Source organism: Malaclemys terrapin, chromosome 5, assembly GCF_027887155.1.
Source record: "Malaclemys terrapin pileata isolate rMalTer1 chromosome 5, rMalTer1.hap1, whole genome shotgun sequence".
NCBI lineage: Eukaryota > Metazoa > Chordata > Testudines > Emydidae > Malaclemys > Malaclemys terrapin.
In genome coordinates, this window is record NC_071509.1 from 121612886 (window position 1) to 121629438 (window position 16553).

Sequence of the window (16553 nt, forward strand, 5' to 3'; positions counted from 1 at the left end):
GAGTAGCTTGGGTGAGTCACTTACCTTGTTTGTAAAATTCCTTACACTTTAAATGGGGACGATAATCGTTACTTACCTCAATGAGGTCTTGAGGCTTCCCTAATTGTTGGTAAGAGTTCGGCTATTTGGCGTAATGGTGCAAAGTATTGCTATTTTTCATTAATATTTATCACTATGTGGCTATACAATAGAGGTTTCCTCTTCTACAGTGCTTATTTACATCTTAATGCTAAAAATATAGACTTGTTTTTTCTCTTTAATTTAAACAAAAGATAACTGACAAACTCCTAGAAACATCTCCCTGCACTGTATGCAGGGATTTGATCTAAAGCCTTTGGACAATGAAAAGATTCCCATTGACCTTGCTGGGCTTTGGAGCAGGCTCTGTGTGCAAGTGATAACAGACACAAATGACCAAAGTCCATTTGGTCTAACCTAGGAAGAGATTACAGTAAGGAGAGCACTTCCATAAAAGCAGTATTCCACTGAAGTTCTCGAAGATGAATATAGCGTATTATAACAAACTCCTTGTCACAGTGGTCTGGGTAAACTGGAGTTAAACTGGATCACTTTATTGGTGAGAGATCATGCAACTATCACCAATTTCATATTTGTTTGAATGAAGAAATAGGTGAAAGCTTTCACACTTGATGAAACTGAAGTCCCTAGGCTTTTCCACATTGATTCAGCTTCCAACTGGTGTAACTACTGACTAGGAAAAGGAATTTCTCAGCCTTTCTAAACCTCTCAAAAACAGCCATAGCCAACTCTGGCAGACCTCCCTTTGCAGTATTCAACAACTTACAATTAATGTTTACAATACCACCATGGAGTAGGTGCATATTGTCCCTATTTTCTAGTTTGGGGGGGCCGGGAGGAGAAATGGATATAGAGGGCCAAATTCAGCCCTGGAGTAAGTGAGCTCACTGGAGTCACACCCATCAGGGCTGGATGTGTTAAATAAACCTCATGTTAAATAGTATCTTTTTCCAGGAGTAGCCCCATGGAAGTTAGTGGGGTTACTTGAGGACTAAGCTACTACTACTCCACTCAAATCTCATTTTGCTCAAACCCCATATATCAGGTTAAGTTGCAAAGCATGACTTAGATATCGCATTGAGATATTACAGGGATGAGTTGCAGTATAGGGCAATAAGATGGATCAGAATGCCAAACTCAAGCCACATGACCTGTCACTCTGAGATAACTCCTATAGTACAAGGTTAGATTTGATCCTGGTGGTCTTTCAGGTAGAATGGTTAATCTGCTTCTCATTCCAAGATCCTAATTCTTCATAGTCCTATAGTATAGTCATAACTATATGTGAGAATGTTTACAACAATTTAAGGAGACTTGGGTTCTATTCCTGGCTCTGTTACTGGCTTGCTGGGTGACCCTGGGCAAGTCACTTCACCTCTCTGCCTCAGTTTCCCCATCTGTAAAATTGGGGTTCTGATACTGACCACCTTTGTTAAGCACTTTGAGATCTAGTGTGAGATGAAAGTGCTATTTAAGAGCTAAATATTAACTATTTTAAATAAATGTGGGGTTTTTAACATCCCTACAAAGTACTTAAACATGATTACGGCTAACCCTTTTTTGCAGTATGGTGTTAAATAAAATTAGACTGGCACACTGTAAAACTTGATGTCAATACATATGGCTTTCTTTGAGTTTCCTTCATTGTGTAATGAGCATAGCACAAATATGTCAATAGCTTTACAGTGCATTATCTTTAAGCTATTAAAAACTTCTAACTTAGAAATCCAACTTGCCCTTTACTTTATTTTGAATGGGCACATCCATCTTTTGTTAAATTCAGTTTGAAACAGACTCTTCCAGTGACCTTGTATAAGGTATTTGACCTCATACCCTTCACAGCAACCCATTGTGTTAGCATATGTACAGACACACCGATGTCAAAAGGTTCCGTATACAAAGCACAATAGGAAGAGACCTTGAAGAAGGGGAAGAGATAATAGGGGAAAAAAAACATAACATCACTTATTATGTGATAAAGTTATTTTGTGGAGGGAGGAAATCAGCACCTTTCCCAAGATCTACAATATGTATCTACATTATAACTTTAATTATCCAACTATTCTGCCTATCGAAAAAGGGTCATGTGCCCTGCTGACTATTAGTTATAATGGAAATTCCCTTAGTAATACCTAACCCTGATTAGCTGAACTTAATCATTGTCCCAGAAGACATTTGGTTAATAAAGTTGTTTTGCATATATACACATTACATGTACATTAGAGCAGGTGAAAAATAAGCATCTTTTTGCAAACATTTTCATGAAAAATTCATTCCTTTTGGTTAATATTCAAAATGTCATCAAAAAAGGTCAAAATAATCAAATTTTGGAAAAATTCCACCAGTTCGCTGTGTGCTGCTTTGTTTGGGTATAGGTGAGTGTGCATATGCTTAAGAAATAAAAAATATTCCTCATAAGTTTATCATAGTTTTAAATAATTTGGTACTAAATAACCATTATTAGTGATCACTTTATTTAGAGAATACTCCCACCACCAGGCCACTCCATGCTGTGCAGACAATTAAAACAAAATAAAAATCACTATAAAAATCCATTAAAAAATAGCAAAAGTCAAACAATGTGGCAACCCAAAAACAAGGGGATCCTATACAGAAATAGAATTAAAAACTGGATTAGCCACTTTAAAATTTTATTTTCTATCCTAATGTAGTTATGTAAATATGACAAATGGTCCTTTAATTGGGGCATTAATTATAATATCCAATGGCAGGGTTATATCTGTTACCTGACAGTAATGTGCTCGGCACTACATGATGCACAATGAAGACAGTACTTGTCCCAAAGAGCTTCAACTCTAGTAGACAGAAATACCAAACATAGGCACTAACGTACTGGATCAGAGCAGTGCTCCACATAGTTCAGAATCCTGCTTCCGGTGGTGGCCAGGACCAGATGCTCCAGAGGAAGGTGCCAAAAATGTTGCAGTAGGCAGTTATGGGATAACCTGCTTCAAAAAAGAATTTCCTCCTTGCCCCCAATAAGCTCTAATACATGAGGCGTTTTGTCCCTTCATAACCTTTTTTTGAAGCAGTTCCTTTTATATTTCTGGATTTTCATATTATCCATATAAATGTCTAAAGCATTTCTGAATCCTGCCAAGCTCTTGGCCTCAGTGAGTTCCATAGTCTAATCGTACGTCACGTGAAAAAGTATTTCCTTGTGTTTTTTTTTAATGGCCACCTTCACTGAATGACCCTTTGAAGATGGGAATCACAGAGAAACTCAGAGGGGAAAAGCTAATCAGAGGACTGGTTGGTTTTGTATTATGTTCAGTGTAGTTCTTTTCTTGTAGGGCATGCATGCAGAAGCAATGAGTCTCAAAGAGGGACATAATGTATCCATTGAACAGTATTAATACTTTTCACCACCTCTCATCACTATACCAAAGGTTACCAACCATTCAAACTAGTTTGAGTGACAGAGTGGGTTTAGTCCTTTAAGTTAGTGGGTATTCCACACCACAGGGCTTCCACAATTGAACACCAAATGAGTGCTGGCTATTTAGAGGTGGGCCTGAGCAGTGAAAAATAGAGCCTGACCTACAAAGTTGAACATTCTAGGCAGAGACCCCGTCTCTGTCTCCTTGTTATCTACTAAGTTAGTTAATTGGTGAAGCACATTACTACTGTTGACGCCACGTAAGACAAATATTAGTTGACTGGACAATTGGACAACCTGGATCAAAGCTAATTTTCTAGCTCAAATTGACTTGCTGGATGATATATGTGATCATTTAGGGCCCAATTCTGTTCTCAGTTAGTGTAAATTCAGAGTAATTCATTGACTTTATGTGGGCAGAGCAGCATGACTGCAGCTAAACAGATCTTGCTATCCTTTTCCCATAGCCAAGCTGATCATGGCTATTCCGACTGGCCACTGGTCTCAGGAATTGGACTTAATTACGTTCCTAAAATGGAAAGTGCTATAGAAGTGCAAAGCCTTATAATTGACTCAGTGGGCCTCGGAGAGCAAGCGAGCTGCAGTTTAATATTAACAACACTTTATTGACAACTATTATAGGGCTTTATTATAGCGCTGTAAGTGTTGTAAAAAACCAAACCCTGAATTGATAGCAATTTACTGTTTTAGGACTAGTTGTCATTTAACTACTTAAAATGCCATAAGCAAGAAAGTTACAATAAAAATTAAATGAAGAGTTGTTTTGGAACTACACCATTGGGTCCAATATGACTCAACTTAACTTACAACAAAGGCTAGATTACCACAATATTTCACTGCAAGTGGTAGTGTAATGATTTTATTATGTTGGGGGTACAGAGGCAGTCACAGGCTAATCCATACAGGGTCTCAGAGACCTCTATAAACCTATCTTTCTACCCCGAATATGCTGCTATTCATTGCGATTATTACATCTATTAAGGAGAGAAAGGTTTAATCAACCCAACAGCCATGATGGATTTGCTCAGTTGTCATAGGTGATGTGTGTGCTGCAACAATTCCTAGACATAACCAGTACTCTGAAATTCTCAGCAGTTCCCTGTATATTTTTGTGATGTTTTTGACATGGAGGAATGTGTAGCGAACATAGAAATAAAAGCTGATGCACAGTGTTCACCGTACAATCTGGCTGCTTCAATGACCGAGAACATCTGTAAACCCGGTTTAACAGATTGGTTAAGCCACATTTATGGATGCTTTGCATCACCAGAGTTGCACATGGTGGTGAATCTGGTCTTTTGGAGTTTTAAATTCAGTGGAGAGAGATTCTCGAGTGGATTTCAGAAGACCTTGGATATCCCTGTATTTCAGACACACCATCTTAAGCCCTGCTTTTTATCTTACCTGTGGGCTGTGATTACTGCACTTTCACAACGGTCTGTATGGAGAGAGGCCTTCTGTGTAAGGTTGCTCTAGTAACTAGCAGGAGATACTTGAAGAGTGAGTGGTCCTTAACCTTCCTTCCCAGAGCCTAAGTCAAGTACTTCCTCTCCAGTAGTGTAAGGAGATGATGATATTCCTGAACCTTGTCTCTAATCCCCCGGTCTAGCAGCTTTTAATTTTCCTATCTGTGTATTCTGAGCACGTTTAGTACCATTGTGATCCCAGCGCCCAAAGCATATTGCTAAACCAGGTACTGGCATTATTTCACCAACTCATTGCTATGTTATATACTAGGTATTAGGGTTAATAATGTATCTCCATGGCCGGTCCATGTAACTACCTGATGTGTCACTATAGCCCCATGGCAAGGAATTTATAATGTCCCAAATAGAACTTTAACAGGGAGTACTTACAAGAATTTCATTGCTGAATGCAGAAGTGAAAGGTTTAGTATGGTTAAGTACTGATGGATCACTAAACATGCTTCTATAAGGTGACAAAGGCAAACCTGCACACTGCATGGATTTTTTCATTTAGCTAGGTTGAATAGGGCTGATACAGTTCAGGGAGGTGGTGGGGGACTAATTTATTTGCATCAGTACTGCAACGATGTTATGTTACAGATGATCATTCCCAGTAGTAGTGCCCCGTGTATGGAATGAATGGACAGGCATGTAGTTCAGTTGTGAGATTAACATTACAAATAGCTATAATATACAGTGTTGGATGAGTTGCTTTGGGACTTGGCACACAGAGTGACAGTAAAGGCTACTTAGGGTTGTTGGAGTTCTGCTCTGCAGTGTTTACAGGTACCAGCACACTAAAAACTATCACTTGTCTTTTCCCGCAACCGCTCAGGAAGGAAGGAAAGAGGTGTTATGTGAGCTGCCCCTGTAATTATGAAACTTAAGTGAAAATGCTAATTGCTGAAAACAAACATTGTGGTTTAGAAAAACAGCAACATCTAAAATGCAGGTTTTCTAAGCCTCAGGCTGGTGGTTAAAATTACAAGGTATTAGAGAGGCAGGCTCTGTTTTGGAATACAGTATTAAAGGAATCCAGCCCATCTCTCCAAGTGGCATTTTTGATACATGAACAAGGAATTTATTACAGAGGAACGCTCTCGGTATAGCTCTTCCCTTCGCTCATTCAGTAAGAGGCCAAATTGGGGCACTTAGTTTCCTCTTCAGCTCAGATTGCGATGAAGTGATGCTCTAAATGCCCATGGTTTTGCTTTCTAAAGTCTGCAATATTTTTAAGGTGGTAATAACTGCTCCCACTCTCCCCGTTATACTAATTACTTTAATGTTAAATGTTTATTTACTCTCTATATAAAGGTAACACATAAGAACATATGTATTTAGAGGTTCGGTCTTAGTAACAATAAAATCGTGAGATAGGAGTAGTCAGGCTTGATTGCATTTATTAATAAAGTCGCCTATATTATTAAGAATAGCTCATAATAAGAAGAGGTGTATAATACCTAATCTTTATGGAACCGAAGCTTGCAACCACTGACACAAATGACAGGCTGGTCCTAGTACTGTCTATTGCATCAGTAACTCAAACTTAATCTTTTATAGACAGATTGTTTGTTATCAAGCCATAACTTCTCTTTTTACACATGACACTTACGTATATCTCCTTTTCTCTGGTACATGTTGCAAACTCCCAAGTACATATTGCAATAGCCAGACTTTCGATAGTAATGTGGTTAGTACATTTTGCAGTTAAAAACACTTCTTCTGATACACAGGATATTATATGAAACACTCTACTCTTACTAAACTAAATTTTCCACTCTTAGTAAAGGTTGCATGAGTTAACATTTATTATTGCAAATTATTCTTAAAGTTTGATAGGGGTTTAGTTCACTTAACATTAGGCCTTTTCTTAGCAACAGGCCCTTTGGCTTAATGGTCAACATATGCCTTGTTTCATGTTCCATGTGAGCAGCAAGTTTCTCACATTATTGTCACTCCTTCCCATTATACAGATTAAGATTACACTCACAAATTTGCCAGTTAGAGTTAGGATTTAGTTCCAAACCATTCACATAGGTCTGACATTCAGTTCTTTGCTGTATTTCTTATCAGGTGCACCTGTAACATCTATTTAAATTTGCACAGAAAATATGAACTCTCACAGATATGAACACTTTAGAAAATGAATACACTAATTCCTAGAAATAAATGTGTCAAGAAAAAGAACAGCAGCTAGGTGTCCTCGTATGTTCTCAGAAGGTCTTTCTTTTGCGGCCTGTTTCTTGTGTGCTGAAAGTGGTTTAAAAGGCAAATTTCATACTGAAAATGAAGGAAGGGAAGATTCTGCTGCTTGTGCTCCTAGTAAGTACTAAGGGCCTGATCCAAAACCCACTGAAGTCCCTAGAAAAACTCCGATTGACTTCTATGGGTTTTGCATCAGGGCCTTATCCTGCAAGGAGTTCCACTGAAATAAATCAAACCACTTGAAGAGAAAGGTACTTCTCAGTGGCAGAATCCGCAAGTGATGGGTAAGTCAATTTACAAATTTCCTGAAACTAAATGCAAAAAGTGTGTCCTCAGCTCCATGCAGTCTCACTGAACTGCTAGCTAAGGATAAGTAAGGATAGCCTATTATTTTCAGATTAGAGGATGACTAAGCCGACTGTGAAAATCAGTACTGTTGAATGTCAGGTGAGACGCAATCATATAAGCAGGCAGTAAGCCAAAAGAATGATCGCATATGGGACTTCATGCTTGTGGCTGATTAGGTTATGGGAGATAATACTCGAGAAAAAGATCTCAAATTTAACTGTAACTATGAGCATTTTAGAGACTGGATATAGGTTGGTTTCTCAGCTGTATTTTGAGGGCTTTCAAACTAGGCTAATGGAGGTATTTTTGAATGGTTAGTTTACACTTTGACTGCAGGAAATGTTGGTTATTTTGACTGGGCTCGGAAAGGTCAGGTGTAGCTGTCAGTTGGACTTTGAAATAGTGGAGTAAAGGTCTCAAATCCCACCCCAGCTTACCTGATATGTCAGTCACAGGATAGTCCTTATTTTATCTGAGCCAGTTTACTGATCCCTAGAAATGATAATAAGCTAATAGGTGAGTGGAAGCTGTGGACTGACACTGCAGCATGGGAAAGAAGATTTAATGGCTCATGATATTAAATCAAAATTTGAATAACACAAAGGGACTGTTCACTGTCCAAGATATCAACATGCTATGTGCGACAAAGGAAATGAATGATGACAGAAAAGCATCTGTTTTGGAGAATGCAGGACAAAATGTCAGGGCCTTGAATCCTGAGCAAACAAATTGTACACCTTTATTTCCCCTTATTCTTTTATATCAACAAGAGTGCACTCACTCTCTCTCAATAAAAACTACATATTTCAAAGACAGCCTCAATTGAATGTGGTACCATTACATGCAAACTGATTTGAGCTGAGGGAATTCTCCAAATTTACTTTAAATTTGCATATTTTTTTTTTTTTGCATTCCATTTAGCATGGACAATGAAAATAGACTAGTCAATTTCACTTTTTATTGTCCATTTCTAGCCAGTATAAGCATTTTTTTACCTTTCAATTGGGATTAATAAAATCAGAGATTTTAAGGCCAGAAGGGACTATTACAGGTATCTACTCTGACCTGCATGATAGAGGCCACAGAACCTCATCTAATAATTTCCCCATCAAGTCCGTAACTTTTGCTTGAGTTACAGCATATCTTTTAACAAGATATCCAGTCTTAGCTCAGGTGGCATCTACACTTGTGAGCTGGGGGTGTGGTTCCCAGCTCATGTACACATATTTCTGCTAGCTCAATGAGAGCTAGCGTGAGTATAGGTGGGAGTCTAGTCCCAGTAGCATGGGCAGTGGTGGCATGGCTCAGCCGTGCTGAATACAAAGTCACCTGAACTCTGTGGATGCGTATTCAGCATAGGGAAGTCGCGCCACTGCTGCCTGTGCGACTATGCTAGTGCTACTACTTATACTTGTCTAGCTCTCATTGTGTACATGAGCTGAGAATCACATCCCTAGCTCATAGGACATAGCCTCAGAGAGTGCAAGTGATCGAGAATCCATCTTGTCTTTAGGTACTGAACAGGTGAAGAGTCTCTTATTATGTCACCCATTGGGTACCAAGAAAATGATTGAGGGGGAAATAATTGATCCTGTTGTTTTTGGGCTCTTGTGCAGTAACAAAACACTGTGATGTTTCTTTCTGTTCTTAGTATGCTGATTTGCATTATATAAATGTGCAGACTCTCTCAGTACAAATACTTGGCAGGCTGTTTAAATCAAGCTAAGCAATATTCTCATTGGAATCTTTTATAAAATAAAAATGTATGGATATATTTCTATGAATCATGGGTTTTGTAACATCTTGTTTCTACATAATCTAAATTCAAGGCCTGACTCAACCTAACTGTGTTCCTTGAATACACTATTTTCAAATGGGGAAAACTTATTATGAGGTTAATGTTTTTTAATAAAAGACATAATCATTGCAACCCTTACTCACATGAGCAGTCCCATTGAAGTCAGATTCTACCCTGACTTGCATCTTGATTAGCATTTAAGTTTATGCAGAATGAGCGTAAAATGCTACCAGAACAGAATTCTTCTCTCAAAGCTTTTCTGAATTAAAACGTGCCAGTTAAAGAAAAATTGTTTTAAAATGAAATAATTAAAGAGGTGCAAATCTATGTATGGACTTTAAGTATCTAAATAACTATAAATCAATCAATAAGTCAATCAATTTAAAATTAGCCAAAGAAGGGTTTGCACTTTTTAAACTTTTGATTTAAAAATACACCTTTGGTTAAAGTGGGACCACTTCTAATACATGCAAAGATTCACTTATACCAGGGTGGGCATATTACACTCACTCTACGCTTCTTTTGAACAGGTGCAAGTAACTATAAATAGTGTAAGGCAGTAGAAAATTAGCCCAACTGATCTACCTGCATGAATGTGGAGTAGCTAAATGTGGTAAAAGCTGCAAGATGAGACACAAATAAAGGAAAATCATCCTTTTTTTAAAAAAAAGCAGTATTTCTTTGCACACCATACTGCTACACAACACTATAGGGCCATGCTTTAACAAAGCACTTAAGCATGCACTTAACTTGAAGTCAATGGGAAGGTTCACATGCTTAAAGTTAACTATGTGCTTATGTCTTTTGCTGCACTGGAGCCTTAGAAAGAAAGTGAAGAATCTCATATCCAGTTTAAATTGTAAGGGGAATTTACATAGATGCAATTGGTTTCAGAAGTTGGAATATGATCAGAACGCTGGACTCAACACCCCTATTCCTGAATTTTACTTTACTATTCTATGAGCCTGATTCTCCACCGCTTTGTACCTTGGGGAGACGTACATGTCCGTGCACAGCAGATGTAACATGCTACCATTCTCATTTGGTAGCATTTTACAACCATTTTGCACTGGTGTAAATGATGACACAAAGTGCAAAGTCGGGGAGAATCAGGCTCTGTATCGCCTACACTATTCCATGCAATGTATACAGTGAATATCATCTGAATCAATCACAGAGCCATGTGTTGCCTTTAATTAATGCTCCAGATCTAGGTCCTTTTGTATTTCTTCAGCTACCCAGTAATCCCATGGTTCAATGCAGTTCAACTGTGCAGATTCAATATTGCATCAGTTAAAAGCTAAGTAATCTAATTTACTTGTGGATAAAAATAAACCCCTTTTCAGCAGCAGTACAAAACGAGTAAGGGAGCAGAACTAAATCCATGCCCTTTGGGCTTTTAGCTAATGGTAGTGTGCATTTTGCCGGGGTTTAGGAACAGTTGCAAGGCTTGTTCAGAAGCGTCATCTGTGTTTCTAAGCAAATGGAAGCAACTGCTCTAAGTTACAGAGCTTCCAGTGGATGTTCTTTTTTGCTTTGTAATGTATTTACAGTGGCGACATGATATGGAAGTGGTTATTACAGCCTCGTAAACGTCCACTCTCCCAGTCGCCCCAGGGAAATAAAAATTTTTTTGATGGTTGAATAAATTACATTTCACTTTACATTTGCATCAGTCATCCTAATCATAAGGGGCCCGATCCAAAGCCCATAGAAATACTCCCTCCATTCACTTCAATGGCCTTTGGTATAAGTCCCCAATGAACAAGCTGATTTTGTCAGCGGGCAGGTAAATTTTCATGACAATTTTGCAAGGCTAGCCTTCTTTATAGAAAGGGGGCTGATTGAACTGCTCCAAAGCAGGAGACACATGTCCCCGCTTAAAAATACCCCTTTTTTTCTTGCAGTTGTTGGAATTAAATGGAATATTTTTGTCTTGTTTTTTAATTACAGTTCAGTGATCTCTATCGTTCCTCCAACGCTGGCTTGGTGGTGTGATTAGTATAAGAATCCTGGCCTCATTCTGCTTGTTCAGGGCAATGTATTATATTAACTGATGTGTTTAGGAGCACCTTTATGGCTATGTGTAAATTTTGCACAACCATGTAGTGCAGCTAAACAATTCTGGCTCACAAGGAGACAAGATCCTCAGCTGGTGTAAACTGATGACTCTATATTGACTTCAGTGGATTTTGCTGCTCTATTCCTCTGGAGGATCTGGCTATTTCTCTGAATGCCATGAACCTAACAAATAGTTTTTCTAATGCAGTTTAGAATGCAAAATTGTTTTAAATTGTTTTTTAAAAAAACAATTGTTATTCATATGGGAAGCTCTCTCAGCAAAATCTAAGATTCTCATGTGCACGCACCACACTACACAGTTGGAAACAGGAGAAAAACCACAGTGTGGGGAGCAAGGTGAATCGTTCTGATGTATTTAATTGTCTGGATATAGTGAGTGAATTGTTGTGCATGGTCCTTTAGCTGTGTATGTTAGGAAAGGTTGCCACCTGCTGGCTTTTACTGTTAGTGAGTGAAATAGATACACTGAGATGGAAGATTTTAATACAGAAATTGAAAGAAATTCAGCAACCCAGAAAAGGATGGTTTCAGCACCTAGAAAAAGATATAGACATTAAACCAAAGAAATTAGAACAGACCTTCACCAATGAACCCTGTGCTTGAGCAAAGTTTATGATTTACTAGCCTTCTGCTAGCTTTTAACTGGATTTGGGGCAGGGGAAAGAACGTCATTTGCTCCAACCACATTACAAAGGGGAGTTGGTATTATTGCTAAACCCCAATTCAGCAACGGACTTAATCATGTGCAGATCCCAGCCTGCCCAAGAATGAGCAACATACATTTGACTTTCAAGATGAACATTCTGTCCCTGCAATCTTTTTAACCCAACCATCTCTTTCTTCAACATATACGATCCATAATCCATGACAACTTCAGAAGCTCAGACAATCAGTGAATTATGTCTGCTCATTATCACGAATGTTATCATAAAATCATGCATGGTGTGGAGGAAGTAAATAAGGAAATGTTATTTACCTCCTCACATAACACAAGAGCCAGGGATCACCCAATTAAGCTAATAGGGAGAAGATCTAAAATAAACAAAAGGAAGTACTACTTCATGCAACGCACAGGCAACCTGCGGAACTTGTTGCCAGGGGATGTTGTAAAAGCCAAAAGGATAACTGGGCTCAAAGAAGAATTAGATAAGTTCACAGAGCACAGGTCCCTCAACAGCTATTAGCTAAGATCAGAGATGCAACTCCATGCTCTGGATGTTCCAACTGCCAGAAGCTGGGGCTGGACAACAGGGGATGAATCACGTGTTAAATGCCCTCTTCTCTTCATTCCCTCTGAAGCATTTGGCACTGGCCATTGTTGGAAGACAGGATACTGTGGACCATTGGTCTGACACTGTATGACCATTCTTATGTTATCAAAGGTTAAACAAAAGTACAGTCAATAATGTGGGCAGTGATGTTAGTGACTTTTCGTCTGCTAAGGCTGCACCACAGCTCAGGGTTCGTATGCTACTTGTTCTTACTCCACAGGCAGAGAGAGCATTTTTCTGGGGATTAGATCATTTTGAAGTTCAAAAATGCTGCTCATACTCCTGCTCCATCCACACCCTGATATCATGAGTTTATTACAATTCACTCCGACATGGCTCAGTCAGCTACAAATGGGTAAGCATCCCTACCCTGCAGTTAGCTTAATACTTTCTGCCTATTGAGGAGGAACATGCATTATTAGTGAATATATGCTAGAGCATGGCAATGTGCTTGGTGCATGAGAGGTGGGGACTAGACACTTCATAGGACTGATTAGTCCCACTCCCAAGACCTACAACATGAGAATTATTTACATTGGCTTCTTATCTTGCACTGGCAAGAGAATTGGACCCTGAGTCTCCATAATGCTTGCATTGGTGCTGGTGGGAGTGATGCTTGCTAACCTTTCCTGTACATGCAGCATGAATTTCCTCAACAACCCCAAACTCCCCTGGCATGCACCCTCCGGGGCATGGGACAGCCCAGCCACCAGTATGGCTGCTTTTTATATTGGAGCATTGGGGAGAGAGAAGAAGGCTTCCTGCATTCTTTCATCTGTAGTGCACCATAATTTGATCCTTTATCGCTATCCAGGCAAATGTCCTTGTCACTACTTAATATGGCTCAGATTCTCAGATCTAGCCATGAGGCACTTGGTGCAGAACTCAATGGCTGTGGAGCAAAGTTGGCTTTACACCCAAACACTAGCCTAAATTTGGCCCTGCCAAAAGGGTGTTCTCTAGCAGCTAGGAACAGTGGGTGTGTAGAGGTATTCTTACTGCAGCCTCTTTCCAGCAATCATTTCCCCGCACCACTCCCCATGCTGGGAGCTGCAAAAGGATTGTGAAAAGCTGCTACACAGGCTTTATGTCACCCAGGGATCTTCCACTCTTACTACTAATGCGGTTGTTTTTGTTTTTTTAAATACAATGTTTCACAAATCAAATCTAAGTCAGTGCAAAAGGAGCGCAATAGCAACTGCAGGTTGTGACAAAGCCCACAGATTTAGAAGTCAGTATTTCCAATCTGGAATAAATTATTCCATGAAAGGTAAAGAGGATTTTCAGGTTTAAATTCCCTTTATGCAAAACAGTTGTTCTGAGTGGCTGCCTTTGCCTTTACACACCCTGTCATCATTCTTCCGTCATGCTTCATTTTCTATTTTTAAACCTAAATTTTTTTTTCAGACTATTTGGTTTCAAAATTATATTTACATATTTCATTGGTAGCACAAACCTAATTATGAGTCTCACCAGGGGCTCTTTTACCATCCATCTTTCCTCCAATTTAGGCTGATCAAAGATTGCTAGGCTATGAGAGAACCACTTCAGCCGTTGCCCTGATGTAGCTTGAAATTAGTTTAACCATTTTAAATACAAATGCTCTTTGCAGGTAACACTAGAGTTAATTCTTTACAGAGATCAGAGATTTATGTTGACCTTTTTTTTTTTTTTTTTTAAACAAAACAACGCTTAGCCAATATTTTGGAGTGGGCTTGGCTGCTTTCTTTCCCGTCCCCCATTGAATGCGTCTAGCAACAACTATGTGTGCAAGTTCCAATAACTCGTCCACTCTCAATAATTATGATAATTAGTGGATTTGCACTATGAATCTTAAAAAGTAGGCTACGTTTCTGAAAAGTAAATGCTCTCTGTGTTTCAGGCCTTTAATGTATTTTAAAATTGGTTCTCATGGCTGTTTTTTTTTTTTTCTTTTTCCATTTTGTCCTTTGTTCAAATGTAAAGCAATATCTAATTTTAAAAGAGTGCTACCAGATTTATCTTAGTTAATTTATTTCTGTGGGGAGAAGTGTGATCTTAAATTCTAACCTTGCCACTAGCTCCCCGTAGCTTTGAGTCAGTTATTTCAGGCCCCATTTTCATTTTTTGCCTCTAATTTTGAGTGCCTCAGTTGCTGGGTGGCCAGCTTTAGACATTCAGAGGCATGATTTTTCTGACATTCTGAATACCTGCAACAGTTGAAATTGAGGATACTCAGCACTACTGAAAATCAAGCTCTCCATGTCATAGGTGGGGCACCTAAAATTATAAGCCACGTACCAAATTCAGCTTGAGCATAAATAACTGGCTTCAATAGGAGCTCTACCTCTCTATACAATGGCTCACTTTGGTCCAGTCTTGTATTCCATATCTATAAAAAGGAGATAATATTCACCCCACATCTATGATGGGAGACTTAGTCCTTATCTTTGACACACGGTACAAAGAACTATCTCTGATCTCATTGTTATCCATGCAGAATCCTCACCTGAGCTATACCGGGTGCAAGGATTGGGGTTCAGATGCTGGAGGGGTGTATGCTGAGGATTGACGTTCTAAATGGGTGTAACCTGCAACACATTATCATGTGTTGCCAACCACACCATATGCACAGGAGGGCAAGAGGCATGGCCACGTCCATGCACAAAAGGCTGTGTTCCCTTAGGATTACAGAGCACCAGCAGGTGCTATAGCCAGAACTTATTCCTACTACTCAATAGCAAGAGACTGCTAGGAGCATATCTTTTCCTACTGCTGCATAAGTGCCCTAGGGTGGAAGGGGCTACCTGTGCCTTTTTCTCCCCTTACCTAACTCACCTGTATAACACAGGATAGGGAGTTAGCAAACATGTTATTTTTATTCTGAATAACTATGATAATTTTTTAAGTTTCCTTGTTTCCTCACCCCATTGGTGGACTTTTATGTCCCATACGATCACGTGGTGGTTGTAAGTGATTTTATGATCTCTCCGCTATAACTATAGTGTTTGGTTCTCCATTTACTTACACCAGTTTTGCATGAGTGTAACTCCATACACGTCAAAAGAATTATTCCTGATGTACACCCTCTACGTGAGAGAAGAATCTGATCTTTATGTTTACTGTTGGAGGCTGCATTTATGTTTTCCAAATATTTATTGATGCAGTTTGCAAATGGACACAAAAGAATGAAGCTACGAGTCCAGCCACAGGAAAGAGAATATAAACAGAGCCTCATATGACAGAACAGTGTTTTTACACCCCCAGTTAAAAAGACATGTTTTTCCTGATGTAAACCCACAAGGAAACATTCAATGAGTAAGAGAAACAAGATCAAAGAAACTACACAATAGCTCTTATATGGAGCACATTCTTCAATAATAATATTATATGGGCTGTGTGTGGGTGCCCCAGAATGTGATGTACATGAGTGCTGCTGAGTGTGGAGAGAGTAGTTTCTGTGGATGTAAAATCTCTGTAGTCCAGCAGTCACAAGTGCAGTTGGGCTCAGCGGCACCCACCATATGCTTGGTGCTCATAGTTCCTTTTCCTGTAAGGCTCTCAAAGCACTACACAAAGTGGGTAAATATTAGAACTGGTTAAAAATGTGGGGCGTGAAAACCTATCAATGAAATAGAAATACTGATAGAGGTGTGGATGCTGAAACTCTAGGACCCACTCCTGTGAATCCTAGACAACAAGTTTCTATGGCCTCAAAGCTAGAAAATGCCTGCTGAAGTATACTGTTAGTGTTATTTGTTTGTGTTCCTGTAGTACCTAAAGGCCTCAACTGATATTAGGATCCCTTTATACTAGATGCTCTACAAGCATTTAGTAAACAACAGTGCATGCCCTAAAATTTATAGAGGGGCACAAAGGAATTATTATCCCCATTTTACTGATGGGGAGTTGAGGCACCGAGGGATGAAATGAGTCGCCCAAGA

The 16553-nt window shown here is 39.2% G+C and overlaps 1 protein-coding gene across 2 annotated transcripts in view; it reads left to right on the forward strand.

Moving 5' to 3' along the window:
- Positions 1–16553, forward strand: part of MMRN1 (multimerin 1) — a 60571-nt gene that overhangs the window by 1918 nt on the left and 42100 nt on the right. The window lies entirely within an intron of this gene.